Consider the following 13,201-nt stretch of genomic DNA (forward strand, 5'->3'; position numbering starts at 1 on the left):
TACAAGAAGAAGATGTGCTGTCAAATTCATTCTCATGCTTTCTGGCATTTCTTTCTCTTCAAATAAAGTAAAGAGAGCAAGAAATAGTAAGAAAAAAGACGTTCTTAGCATGAATTCCAATATTCTCCCTTTCAGATATAGAAGACAATAGTTGGAGCACGAAAGGTCTAAGAAGAAAAGTTGAGGCCCAAAAGATGAAGTAGATGATGATGCGAAAAGAGTAATGACACTCGAGAAAAAGATGAGAAGGGGATTCATTGGACTTCAAAAAATTAAACAAAGGGGATTATGATGGATGTTTCTCTTGATTAAAACATTAGATGTTTTTAAGCCACCAACATCAGCTAGCTAAGATAAAAGAGCTTGATTGATAGCCAAAGCTCCCAACCAACAGATATCACAACTGCAATTCTCTTTTATCAATTTTTATCACCATCATTATAGAAAATATAGCAACGGTTTAAATTGTCGTTGTTTCATTCTATTACCGGTGGCTTAAAAACGTCTGCTAAAAAGTTTTGCAAGAAATAACAAATTTTAGCAGTGTATATTTATCTTTCGTTCACGCATAGATAACTATTCATTCTTACTTTTTTATTTTTAACTTTTTTGTTCATCCATTCCATTTTTTCCTCATTTCTAGTGAAGTTTACATCCTCCCTTCATGTGATACCTTCAATAATATGGGTGTCATCTATATTACATCCGGTGTCTGAATTCGTCCGGACACTAATCCAAACGCGCCACGTCACCAAAATACATCGGATTCAGTGTATTTGGATGACATGGTGCGCCTGGATTGGATGTCCGGACGTCCGGTGACCGGACGTAATAATTCGCCCATCTATAGACACTTATGATGTTCTAGATGGATTGGAGCAGCTAGTTTCTTAAAATGGGCAAATTATTGGGTCAGGTAATCGAACCCATCTCCGTATTCGGACGCCAATAGAAAGACGACATCTGGCAGCAATTTTTTTAATTTAATATCTTTGCTTTATGTTTTGTCAGCCCGATCTACTCGACCTAGTAACCCAATTTATTTGAATTCCGGAAATAAAGAATGGAAACGCAGCGTTTTTTCTTTTCAAGTGACATTTTCACTGCTACTCCGGCTCTGGTAAGCGCTCTCGGACTCCTCCAATACCTTCGGTTCTGCAATAGCTTCTTCCCGCCGGCGGTAGACGACGACATTGGAGAAGATCATCATTCAGAAAGAGGTATGGTTGCGCATAACTTGCGCTTTACTTACGCTTTTGTTGCGTTTAAGTTATATGTTAAATTTTAGGGTTTAGTAATAATTTTATACATAGCATTGTTTGTTCAATCTAATGTTCAAATGTTTATTTTCTGAATTTCAACCTTCTTCGTAAATGGATTAAACAAATGATACGAAAGGTTTACGCTTTATGCTAAATTTTAGGGTTTAGTAATAATTGTATACATAGCAGTTTTGTTCAATGTGATGTTCAAATTTTTTTTTTCTGAATTTTAACCTTCTTCGTAATTGGAAGAGACAAATGAAGCAAAATGTTTACGAAATGTATACTTGCGCTTAACATGCGCTTAATTTGCGCTTAGCTTGCGCTATACTTGCGATTTACTTGCGCTTTACTTGCATTTTTATCTGAATTTTTTTTATTTTTTTTTACAGATGAAGATGCCGTATCAAAGGCCAGTAACTTCTAGATGCTATGTTACCACTTTTCAAAAATATTGTGATGCTTTTGTCGAGATTATTGATGATGAACTTGAGCAGACATTAAAGAATCTGAACATTCATCAATTTTTGAAGTTCCCCGCATTACAGCAGTGTATACCACTTCTTTTTAAGGTTCTTAAATTTTGGAGTCCTGCTGATGAAGGCTTCATCTTCCTTGCTCATTTACTGAAATTCGCTTCTGACGAGATTGCCTTGTTGATAGGTAATATTTTGAATAATGAATTATTTATACGTATATATTTTTTTAACTTTAAATGTAATATGTTCAATAATTTTCTGACAGGTATGCCAAATAGAGGCATTGATACCAAATGGAGGACTAATCCTCTAATTGGATCTATAACAACTGAAATTAAAATAGAAATATCAAATTAGACAGATTAACTGATAATGCTACAAAATTAAAGGCCTTTATAATATTTTTATTATTTAATCTTTTCTTTCCACTAAACAACCATAAAACCCCTAGAAGGCTCACATATGTTGCAAGTAATTTAAGTGAGTTCACTTCTATTAATTGGGCTTCATGCATAAGAAACTACATGGTCGGGGAATTCAACACAATTTTTGAGAAGTTTCAAATGCAAAGACCATTGGATTATATCAATGGTTTTTTTCCTCTTCTATTGATACGTTTCCAGTCATACTGGTTATTCTCCATCCATAAAGCTTTTTAATGTTAACTTTTAATATTTTATTTTTGGCATTACATAGATTTGATTTTTGGAACACTTTTATTTGAATAAATCATCTAATCCAGAACTAAGACCGCATTTTCTGAGATGGGAGGGGTATACTGAATTATACTTTACTCAAGAGAATGCTGCAAAATTATTTAAATTTTTAAAGAAAAATGAGGTAATTTTTACGTGTGAATTATGCAAAATTATTTATGGTTGCGCTATGGTTGTGCTTTCTGAAAATAATAAAATTTTTTTATTTTTTGCAGATTTATATTGTCTTGAGAATGTTACAAATGAAGAAGCAGAAAAATACGGGGCTGACATTATTGGTATACAAAACCTGGCCAAGCCCAAAACCCGAGAAAATTCAGTCACCCACAAGGAAAAAAATTCACACCACCCCACCTCCCTCTCCTCAGTCTCCTCATAAACAACCACCTTAAAGTTCACCTCCGCCGCCAACTCAACCTTCTACGCGTCCACCTAGTGAAAAAATTCACACCACTCAACCTTCTGGTGAATAACCACCCATTGAAAGAACTGTAGATTTAGAGGCTATTCAGAAAAAATGTTTTGATGTATTTCAGAAGATGGTGAATAAAATTGAAGAGAATTTGGGAGTTAGATTGGATCGTCTTGAAGATATTATGAAGAAACTTCAAGCAGATCAAGATTCCCTGAAGTACAAATTCATTAAATTTCAAATGAATTGTGATCGTAATCCAGAAAAGTCGCCTATATCTACTTCTTACTCCTACCTCCAATCAGTGAAAACTAGAGCTGTTCATCCTTCAGAACCACCTAAAGAAGATGTTATTCCACAACCTCCCAAAGATGTTCTTCCACAACCACCAATAGAAGATGTTCTTCCACTACATCCTAAAGAAGATATTCTTCCACAACCACCCATACAAGATGTTCCTCCACCTCCACCATTGGCCAAAGAAGATGTGCCTCCACTAACATAGAATTCATCGAAGCACATCATTCAAAAAAGAAAAAGAGAAGATGATAAAAAAGCTGAAATAACATATGTAAAAAAGAAGAGCAAATGGGCTATTTCGGTTGATAATATACAAATTGAGCCTCGACCTGTAATGCAATTTATGAATTATCCAGGGAAGCCTTTCTTAACAGAGCAGCAACAAAATTTTATGAATGAATGTTTCAAGAAATTTGATAAAAAATAAGTTTACTTACACTTAACTTGCGCTTTATTTGAGCTATACTTACGCTTTACTTGCACTATTCGTGCGCTATACTTGTGCTTTACTTACGCTATACTTGCGTTTTACTTGCGCTTTAACATCTTTTTTTTTTTGTTCTTGTAGGGACGACATAATATTTACATTTGGTAATATAGAAATAAAAAGAGCATATATTGACTTTCTGCTCACAAATGATTGATTAGTAGATAACCAGATTGATGATTTTGCTTATTTTTTATTAGAGCATAGTAGGGTAATGCCAGACAAATTTCAACGTTACTTGTACATTTCTCCTTTGTACAGGATAAGTATAAATATTATTTTAATCCTATTTTTACATTTTTTTTCTTATATTACTGAATTATTGCAGGTATACAAGTTATACAAACAGAATTATCAAATTTTTCTCCAACACGTTAATCCTATTTCTGTTAAAGAATGCAAATTTGTTGTTCAACCCATAATTTTCGAGAAGCATTGTGTTCTTCTTATAGGAAAATTGAATGAGAAAGTCTGAAAATTGTATGATTCCTTATCAAATCCTGAATACAAGAATATATATCATACAGTTTTAAGTGAAATTCATATTTTAAGTTAAATCCAGATAACTATGTTTCCATACCTAATATACTTATAAAAGGTTTTATTTATTCAGATAAATTATTTGCATGAGGACACCGAAGGATGATTTTCAAGCAATATAACAAAATGGAACTTACAAGTGGTTCATGAACTTCCAACTCAATCAAACGATTACGATTGTGGAATGTTCGTTTGTAAATATATGGAGAAAGTCGTGCAAAGAAAGAAAGTAGACTTTACTGCTTATAAAGATTGGCAAACGCATAGCCAAAATTTAGGACAAAATTAGCATATTTTCCTTTACGTATAACAAAGAAGTAAATATTCTATAACTTATTATAAATATTGTCCATGAATTCTAAATGTACATTTATTTATGTTAATATATAATTTTTTATTGTTGTGTAACATCTGTAAATTTTTTTGTTATGTAACTTCTACCAAAGAGCAAGCATAGCGCAACAATAGCGCAAGTAAAGCACAAGTATAGCACAACAATAACGCAAGTAAATCGCAAGTATATCGCAACAATAACACAAGTAAACCGCAAATAAAGCGCAAGTATTACACAATTATAGCGCATGTATAGTGCAAGTATACCTCAAATATAGCGTAAGCTAAGCGCAAGTTTAGCGCAAGTATAGAGCAGATTTTTAAATTTACAAGTAATCAAAGCATGATTCATATAAAAAATTTTATTACAACTAATAAATGAAGTTATCAACTAAATATTATTACAATGCCAATTCATTAAATTCCAACTCCGAAGAAATGAAATCCATCATCAATTTGGTGTATTCAGCTCCAGGTTGGCTTGATGGTATGCCGGTTATAAATTCCTCATTGAAACATTCAGGCATGCTTGAAAAGTTCATCTGTGTTGAAGAAGGTTCATCCATTAGGTTATCCCCCACCAAAGATTTCTTATCTGTTAGAAACTAGAGTTTAATTAAGGAATTAAATAATTAACATGTTATTAAAACCTTGCTCTTAAGCCGTTTCTTCTTCTCTCAATGGCTTTTCAGTCTTGTATTTGATATGCCTTTAGGTCTACACTTTAGAGGATCTTTCAAATTAGCACTTCCACCTTGAGAACTAGCAACATTTTTCTGATTTATTTTCTTGCCACCAAGAATTAAGTATAATTTTTGAGACAAATCTTGCATTGAGGAAAGGATAAACTCCTCTGCCTCCTCATTCCCTTGAGCTTCTGTGCTCATTTGATATGCAAACCTGCTCACTTGATTTCTGAATATGAATCCTCTACCACTTTGAAAATTATTACTTCTTTGAGAATTAAGCAAGTAATCTGAATAAAAAACTTGTCGAGCCCTTGCTGACAAATGAAGTAATAAGTACTTCTAATGGAATTTAGCCATATCTAACTGTTTAAAAATCCTCAAATAATGAGAACATAATAATCTCATGATTTCATACTTCTTACAGCTGCATTGAATGTTACCTTCTGTTGCATCAAAGTGAACAACCCAAGGATGATGTTGAATCTTTTTCTCTATGTAGTTGATCAGAAACTTTGAAAAATTAGTCGAGACTAAATCTATACTCATTTCTCCCATAGCCTTTATAAATTCTTTCTAAAAAATTGAATATATTTTTCTTGAGTAAAATCTAGCAGCTTGTTTTAATATTGAGTTGTTCTTTATCACGGGAATAATTTCAGACTGACTGTATTTGTAATCCTCATCCTGTTCATTTCGCCGTCAATTCATCAATACCTTTTTCAACCTAAGAAAACAATCAGTTAATGAACTTGTTGGATTAGAAATGCCATGACCCATATTATTATTACACTCGCTACGCTACGTTGATAAAATGCCCATGAAAAAACAATCCTAGTTGAAAGTAGTTGACCAGTTTCTCCTTATCTTATAAAGATCCTACAACCATTCATGGTTATGAAGATTCCCTTCCTTGATCATTTCATCCCATGCTTCCTCAAACACTTCATCAGAATCACACCACCTCATACACTTATAGAAAAGTCATTTAACTTTATTATTGCTATTGTATATAGAAACTTTTGATGGAATCTTTTTAAAGATGTATCATTGGCATAATCTATGACGAGTGTGAGGTAATGCAACCTCTATGGCCCTAGCCATAGCTTGGTCTTGATCAGTGAATATTGTTGTTGGATATTTATTACCCATTATTCGTACAAATATTTTAAACAATCATGTAAAACTTTTAATTGTTTCTTCTGACAAAAAAGCAACCCCAAATAAAATATTCTGCCAATGATTGTTAACACCAACAAATGGAGCACAAACAAAATTATACTTGTTTAGCCTATAATTAGTATAAAAAATCAACACATCTCCAAAACATTCATAATCTATCCTACTTCTGCCATCAACCAAAAAAAATTAACAATCTATCCTGATCATCATATTGAACATCCCATGCAAACATGTGGTCCTCAACTTGTTGATCTTTAAATAATTGAATCAAAGAATTAGTGTCACCAATTTCAATCCTTACTATTTTCTCCTTCTGAATAAAATTGTAGGTATCCCTCTTAGAGAATCCAACATTCTCACATCCTCCAACTTCCTCTGTAAGGTAGGCATATGCATTAACGATTCTAATCCCTGCATCTATCATCGATTTTAGGACGGAAGCTTTTTCTTCAACAACATTCCTACATGATCTCAAAAGGTGTCGGTCGACTGGGCTAGCTAATTCATGGTTGTGGGATTCAATAAATCTTTTGACATGCCAGCAACCATCTTCATCTATGACAAACCTCACCATGGATGGACAATAAATTTTGACATCTGGTCTAGAGAATCTCTTTCTTGAATTAAGATCAATACTTTTCTTGAAACCAGCTTTTGAACAAACAAAATCCTTCGATTTTATCTTCCTAGAATTTGGCCAAAAACTGTGATGATCCGTTCGGACGCTAAAGCCATTATCATGGGCATAAGTGCAAAAACATTCATATGCTTCTTTCTCATCTTTATAAACAGTCTGAAATGATAAAAAAATAATAACGAAAAGCGTAATTAAAGCGCAATTAAAGCGCAAGTAAAGCGCAAGAAAAGAGCAAGTAAAGCGCAAGTAAAGAGCAAGTAAAGCGCAAGTATAGTGCATAAATAACGCATGAATAGCGCTAGTAAAGCGCAGGTATAGCACAAGTATAGCACAAACAAGTTCTGTTTTTTCATCATCTTCATTTTAAAAATAATAATAAAAGCTAAACAACAACATTAGAGCTTTTTTTTACTTTTCCGACAAAAAAAATTATTCTTCCTAAAAATCGCAACATCTAAGATCCTAAGACTCTAATAAGCTAAAACCTATGCCTTTTTTCTGCGACGATGAGATTAAAACTGAATGTTTACAACTTTCTAACTCGTTTTTCCAAAAAACTTACCGATATGTTAAAACTAGAGGAATTTCCAGCTAAGTTAGCTTCCGATTCTGATTCATGCACCAACCCTTCCGATTCATGCATCCTTTCCGATTCATGCACTCCCTCTTCCATGCCCTCTTCCACCTCCCTCTTCGTTGAGCACTCCATTTCTTCTCTGCAATTTTCTAGCTCGTTTTTTCTTCTAAAGCAATAGATATTTACTTCTTTCGCGGGTTTCAAATTGCAAAAAAAGGGCGGCAAATGCTTAAAATTCAATAAACTGGGTTACTGGGTCAGGTCGATCGGGCTGACAAGACATAAAGCAAAGATATTAAATTAAAAAAATCTCTGCCAGATGTCGTCTTTCTATTGGCGTCCGAACGCAGAGATGAGTTCGATCACCTAACCCAATAATTTGCCCACAAAATGGGTAATAATTTGATGATGATTTTGAATATGGTCAAAACTTCTTGAATTAGATTTGCTTGACACAATATTCATTTTTTATTGTCTTTATTGTGTTTGATCGGATTTATTGTGATCCTTTTTTGTCAATATTGATTCAACGAATGGGTTGGTATACTCTCTTTTATGAATCGATCAATTTATGAGTGATTTTTTATTTGTGTGGTGAATTTTGAATCGAACTTGTAAAATACTGTGTCCATCCTTCGTCATGATATTGTCTCTTAAATTGATTGAATATGCGAGTAAATGTGGAGGTCAATAGAAGTTAAGAATTATATTATTACATATGATGTCTGAGGCATTTTAGATTGGTTAGATATTCTTAGTAAATTCGTTGAAATTTATAATATTTTAAGGAAGATGATTAGTGTGTATTTAAGTATTTTTTAGGCTTAAATTTAATACTTAAGCAATATTATTCTATTTAATTTATCTTCCATTAAGGCTAGTTTTATAAAGTTTTAGATAAGAAATTAAACATAGATTAAGTTATAATCACCCAAAAAGATAATTGATGATGCTTATATTACATAGCTTTAGAGCATGAAATGTATTTTAATTATCTTCTGATTAGAGTTAATATCAATTCTATTTTTGTTCTTCATTTTTTGATGTACTTTCCCAAGAAACTTTATTGGAAAACTCTAATTGCATTAAAATATCCATGCATGCGTAGCTCATCGTGATTTATTGGTTGTAGAGGTGTCAATTCGGGTCGACGGGTAAATGGCTCAACCTGAACCAACCCGTTTTTGCAAACGGGTTGGACATTTCAACCTGAACCGACCCGTGCGGGTTGCCGGGTTGACCCGACCCTACCCCGATTAAGTAGATTTGGCTGAAGAACCGTGAGCTGCATACGTAGCTCATCGGGATTTGTTGGTTGTAGGGTGTCAATTCGGGTAGACGGGTCGGATTCGGGTCGAACTCGAGTTGACCCGAATCTAAATGAGTCAACCCGAACCCGACCCATTTTTGCAAACGGGTCGGACATTTCACCTCGGACCCGACCCGCATGGGTTGCTAGGTTGACCCGACTCGACCCCAATTAAGTAGATTTGGTTGAAGAACCATGAGCTGAGCGCCTGGGTCGCGAGAGCGCCAGGTCAAACTGAGTCGCGAGCGCTTTGCGCGCGGCAGCGGGCATAGTCCATTGGTTCGCGGGTCCACGAGTGCGCCGTGCAGGAAGAGTAGTCCGCCAGTGCGGGCATAGTCTTTTGCGGGTTCGGGAGTGCGCCAGCCGCTGGAGGGCGGGACCACAAGTGCAGGCGGAGCCGTCAGTGGGTCTGCGAGCGGGCGACATCGAGCAGAGTCCACGGGACAGTGGGAGTCAGGACTGTGCGAGTTCGCTGGTCATTGTCGGGTTGATTTCGGGTTTCCGGGTCAACCCGAACCCGACCCGTTTTTGAAATGGTTCAAAAATTCGAACCCGAATCATACCCGTTTGCTAATTGTGTCAACCCGAACCCGGATTTTTCGGGTCGGGTTTCGGGTCGTGTCGAAAATTGACACCCCTAGTTGGTTGGGCACTTTAGCTACCAACTAAAAGGTCTTGAGTTCGAATCTTTTATATGTGACGTGTGTGTGAATTTGCCTTCATAGACTCAAATGTCTAAAAAAAATTTCATGGATCTATTCTTTATTATTTCCTTCAAGGAAACAACAAATTTTAAATTCCATCCTTCCGGTTGAATTCCACATATAGAAATGATCTTTATCTTTAAATCATTTGGATTATTTTTCCTTAAGAGATTGTTTGTCTATGTAGTGAACATGCCTTACCATTATGTTGTTTACTATAGTTATCAGTGAAACTTTCTTGAAATTCTATAAAATATGAATCTTTTGTTTCCCATTTGGGATTTTCTATAACATATTGGCCCTACATGCACCATATCCTATTGTTTTAGCCCATTGTTCATACGTATGATGATTTATATAAAAATATTTGGTTGAAACTTGTAGTTAACTAAGCATTTGATTATATATATATATATATATAGAGAGAGAGAGAGAGAGAGAGAGAGAGAGTTCAAAGAAGGAGATAAGATAATGGTCATCTAAAAGTATTGAGATTTCCTCTACGAACCTATAAGAATTTACCATTGAAAAATGAACTGAATTGAGTGCATACATATTGAATTAATCCATTTTTCAATGTATTTAATCTTTTTTCTCTGTATTCTTTTCTATTTCCACCTCTTTGTTGCATCATTTGCACATTTTTAAGATAATTATATTGATATTGTGGGTAATGTTGTAATTAGTGATGAAATATGCCCACTAATGGTAGTGAATTGGTGTTTTTGACCTTCTTTTTTAACAGGTTTAGGTTCAAGTTGACAGGTCGGGTTCATGTTGGATCAATTTCGAGGCTGACAAACCTAGCTGATTAACCTATTTTGACACTCCTATCCTCAATGTTCTTATTATTAGTTTTTACTACAAAGTCAATAGTATATTCATCAGAATTAGATTATTATTATTATTGGTTTGCATTGAAAATAACAAAGTTTAATGATTGATAGCTTCATCACCATGGTTGGTATGACATGACATTCTTGCAAATAATCCAAAATTTAATCCAGTCAAATGGATTTTTTCAGGAGTTATTATAAGTCAAATTTGAAAACTATTTTTGCCATAAGATAGCGATTATTGTTTTTTAATTACACTAAATTTTCATAATTTTTGGACATTAGTGAAATCTTTAAGAAATTAACATTTGTCGGAACAAGTGGAAATTTTGGGACCATCAGGTGTCCGGTTTGCAAACTGATTTCCCAAGAACTTTCTAAATAAAATATGTTATTTTATGAATATTTTCCTATAATTTTTGAAGCCCCAAAAAAGATTTATGAGAATATTTATACTAAAAATAGATTAATTTAAATAATTATATTAATATTATATTATTATAAAATTTAATTCCATTAACAGATCTTATTAACATTCCCTTTTCCCATTTGTTTTCACGAAGCAGAGAAACAAAAAAGAATATTATGAGGGAAATGTGAGGAGAGAGAAAATAGACTTAGAATTTAGAGTTTGTGGAGCAATTTTTGCCAGTCAGTTTTGTTGGAAAATTTATTCGTCTAGTTTTAAGGAATAATTATTCTATTTTTTATTTCAATAATTTTTTGTTTTTTATATGTTCTGTTCAAATTTATATATCCGTTATCGAAAAAAAGGATAATTTTGTAAAATTAAAACTTTCACAACGTAATTTTTTGCATATTATAGAAATTGATATTATGAACTTTTTGAGTATTGATTTGAGATTTTTTACTAGATGATTTTTAGAAATAGCTATTTTTATCAATTCAAATTTTTATTTTGACTATTACTGCTACTAATATTGACACTGATAATGTTTTATATTATTTATTCATTACTAATATTAAGCATGTGACATATTGAGCACGTAAGATACTGATTTGATATTGATACAGAATAAATGGATAGTATGTATGCACTTCTGCATTAATATAATTTCGATAGTCTTTATTGATAATTTAATTTTGTCGCTTTATACAATTTCTTTATTGATTGATAATAATGATACAACAACTGCTTTAGTGATTTGACACTTGTATTGATTTTTGGCTTCTTTGCCGTACGATTTTACTACTTTACAGATATTACTGCTATTGCATATGAGTTTTACTATTTCTATATTGATTCAATAATCATATGAATGCTACTATTATAATTTAACTGCTGACATATATATTACTCTTTTTTCTTGTGTTGAGTTCAATTAGAATTACTCATTGGGCTGTCAAACTCATTATATGTAGTTAAATAATTACATATCAGTGCGAAGGAGCAGAAGTTTGATATTGATAGTTCTTGTTATTTTAACTATTCGTTTGTACTCATAATAGATCAGTTGCAGTATGATTGTATATATCCAAAATAATATATATATAATTTTTTGGGAAATAAATACATATGTATATAGTGATTTTTTGATCAATTGTTTTATTTTTGTTCTTATTTATATTAATAAAAGAAGTTATTTTGTTATGTTAATTAAAAGATTAAAAAAACAATAATTCTTCTAAATTAAATTCTAAATCATCACAGTCCTATTGCTTAATTATCTTTTCTCTTGATGAAAACCTAAACATAAACTTGACATTTTATATTTATTATGCGGTAAGGAAAAATCAATTTATCAAGCACTAGCTCTATCCATCTAATTTCCTTTATTGCTAAGTTTTCTGTATTTCAATGTTCATATGCATAACCTGTAATTCTAATTATCATGGGTGTAAAGTGAATAAAATGTAATAATTATGAGATTTTTTATATTTAGTTTGACATAAAGTAAAAAAAAAAAAAATTTGAAGTATTTTTAATTCCCCAAATAGCTCATTTACTGTGTATCAAAATCCAAATTCAACATCCAGTTTCTCCTATCTCCCATGTTTGGGAAGCACACGTCCACTCCCTTTTGTTTCATGCGCTCGCTATTTTCACTCTTCTATTTTCCTAAGCTCATAATTTCACAGAGAGAAAGTAAAGGCCCTCACCACAACCATCGTCCCTAATGTGCACCATTTTCGTGACTTCACAGCCCTAGCTCTCCTTCGCCTTTGTCTATAACTTATTCTTCCATTGCCATTGCCAACCACTCTCCCTTCTTCCTTAAGGTAATCTACTTCAATTATGAGGTTGTCATCCAGGAAATGACAAATGAGAAGGTTTATGAGAAGTGAGCATTGCTCATTCAAGATGTCAAGAAGTAAATGTATTTTTAAGACTAGGTCCGTCTAAACTGCAAGAGCTAAAGGATAAAAGAAAATTTTATACAAAAAAAATGATAGAGGGAGAAGCAAGACTAGAAATATTTAGAAGATGTCTTCTCATCCTTCTAAATCTTCTCAACTTCCTAAGCCTCCAGCTATGTAATCTGATCTGAATATTCATTCTGATTCAATATTTCATTCGAATTATATTGTTCATTTTGTGGTTTCTATGGATGTGATAGATTCTTGACAAGTTATTTTATCTTCTAACAAGCATAATTACAAAGAGTCTATTTCTATTCCTGAAAATATTATTATAGACAAGTTATATACTATTTCTTCTAGAATGAAAGAAGCTCTGCCAAAGCTCAAATCTCCTTTAGAAGATCCTTCTTCTGATTTAT

The sequence above is a fragment of the Dendrobium catenatum genome, unplaced genomic scaffold (assembly GCF_001605985.2).
Source record: "Dendrobium catenatum unplaced genomic scaffold, ASM160598v2 fragScaff_scaffold_830, whole genome shotgun sequence".
NCBI classification, from domain to species: domain Eukaryota; kingdom Viridiplantae; phylum Streptophyta; class Magnoliopsida; order Asparagales; family Orchidaceae; genus Dendrobium; species Dendrobium catenatum.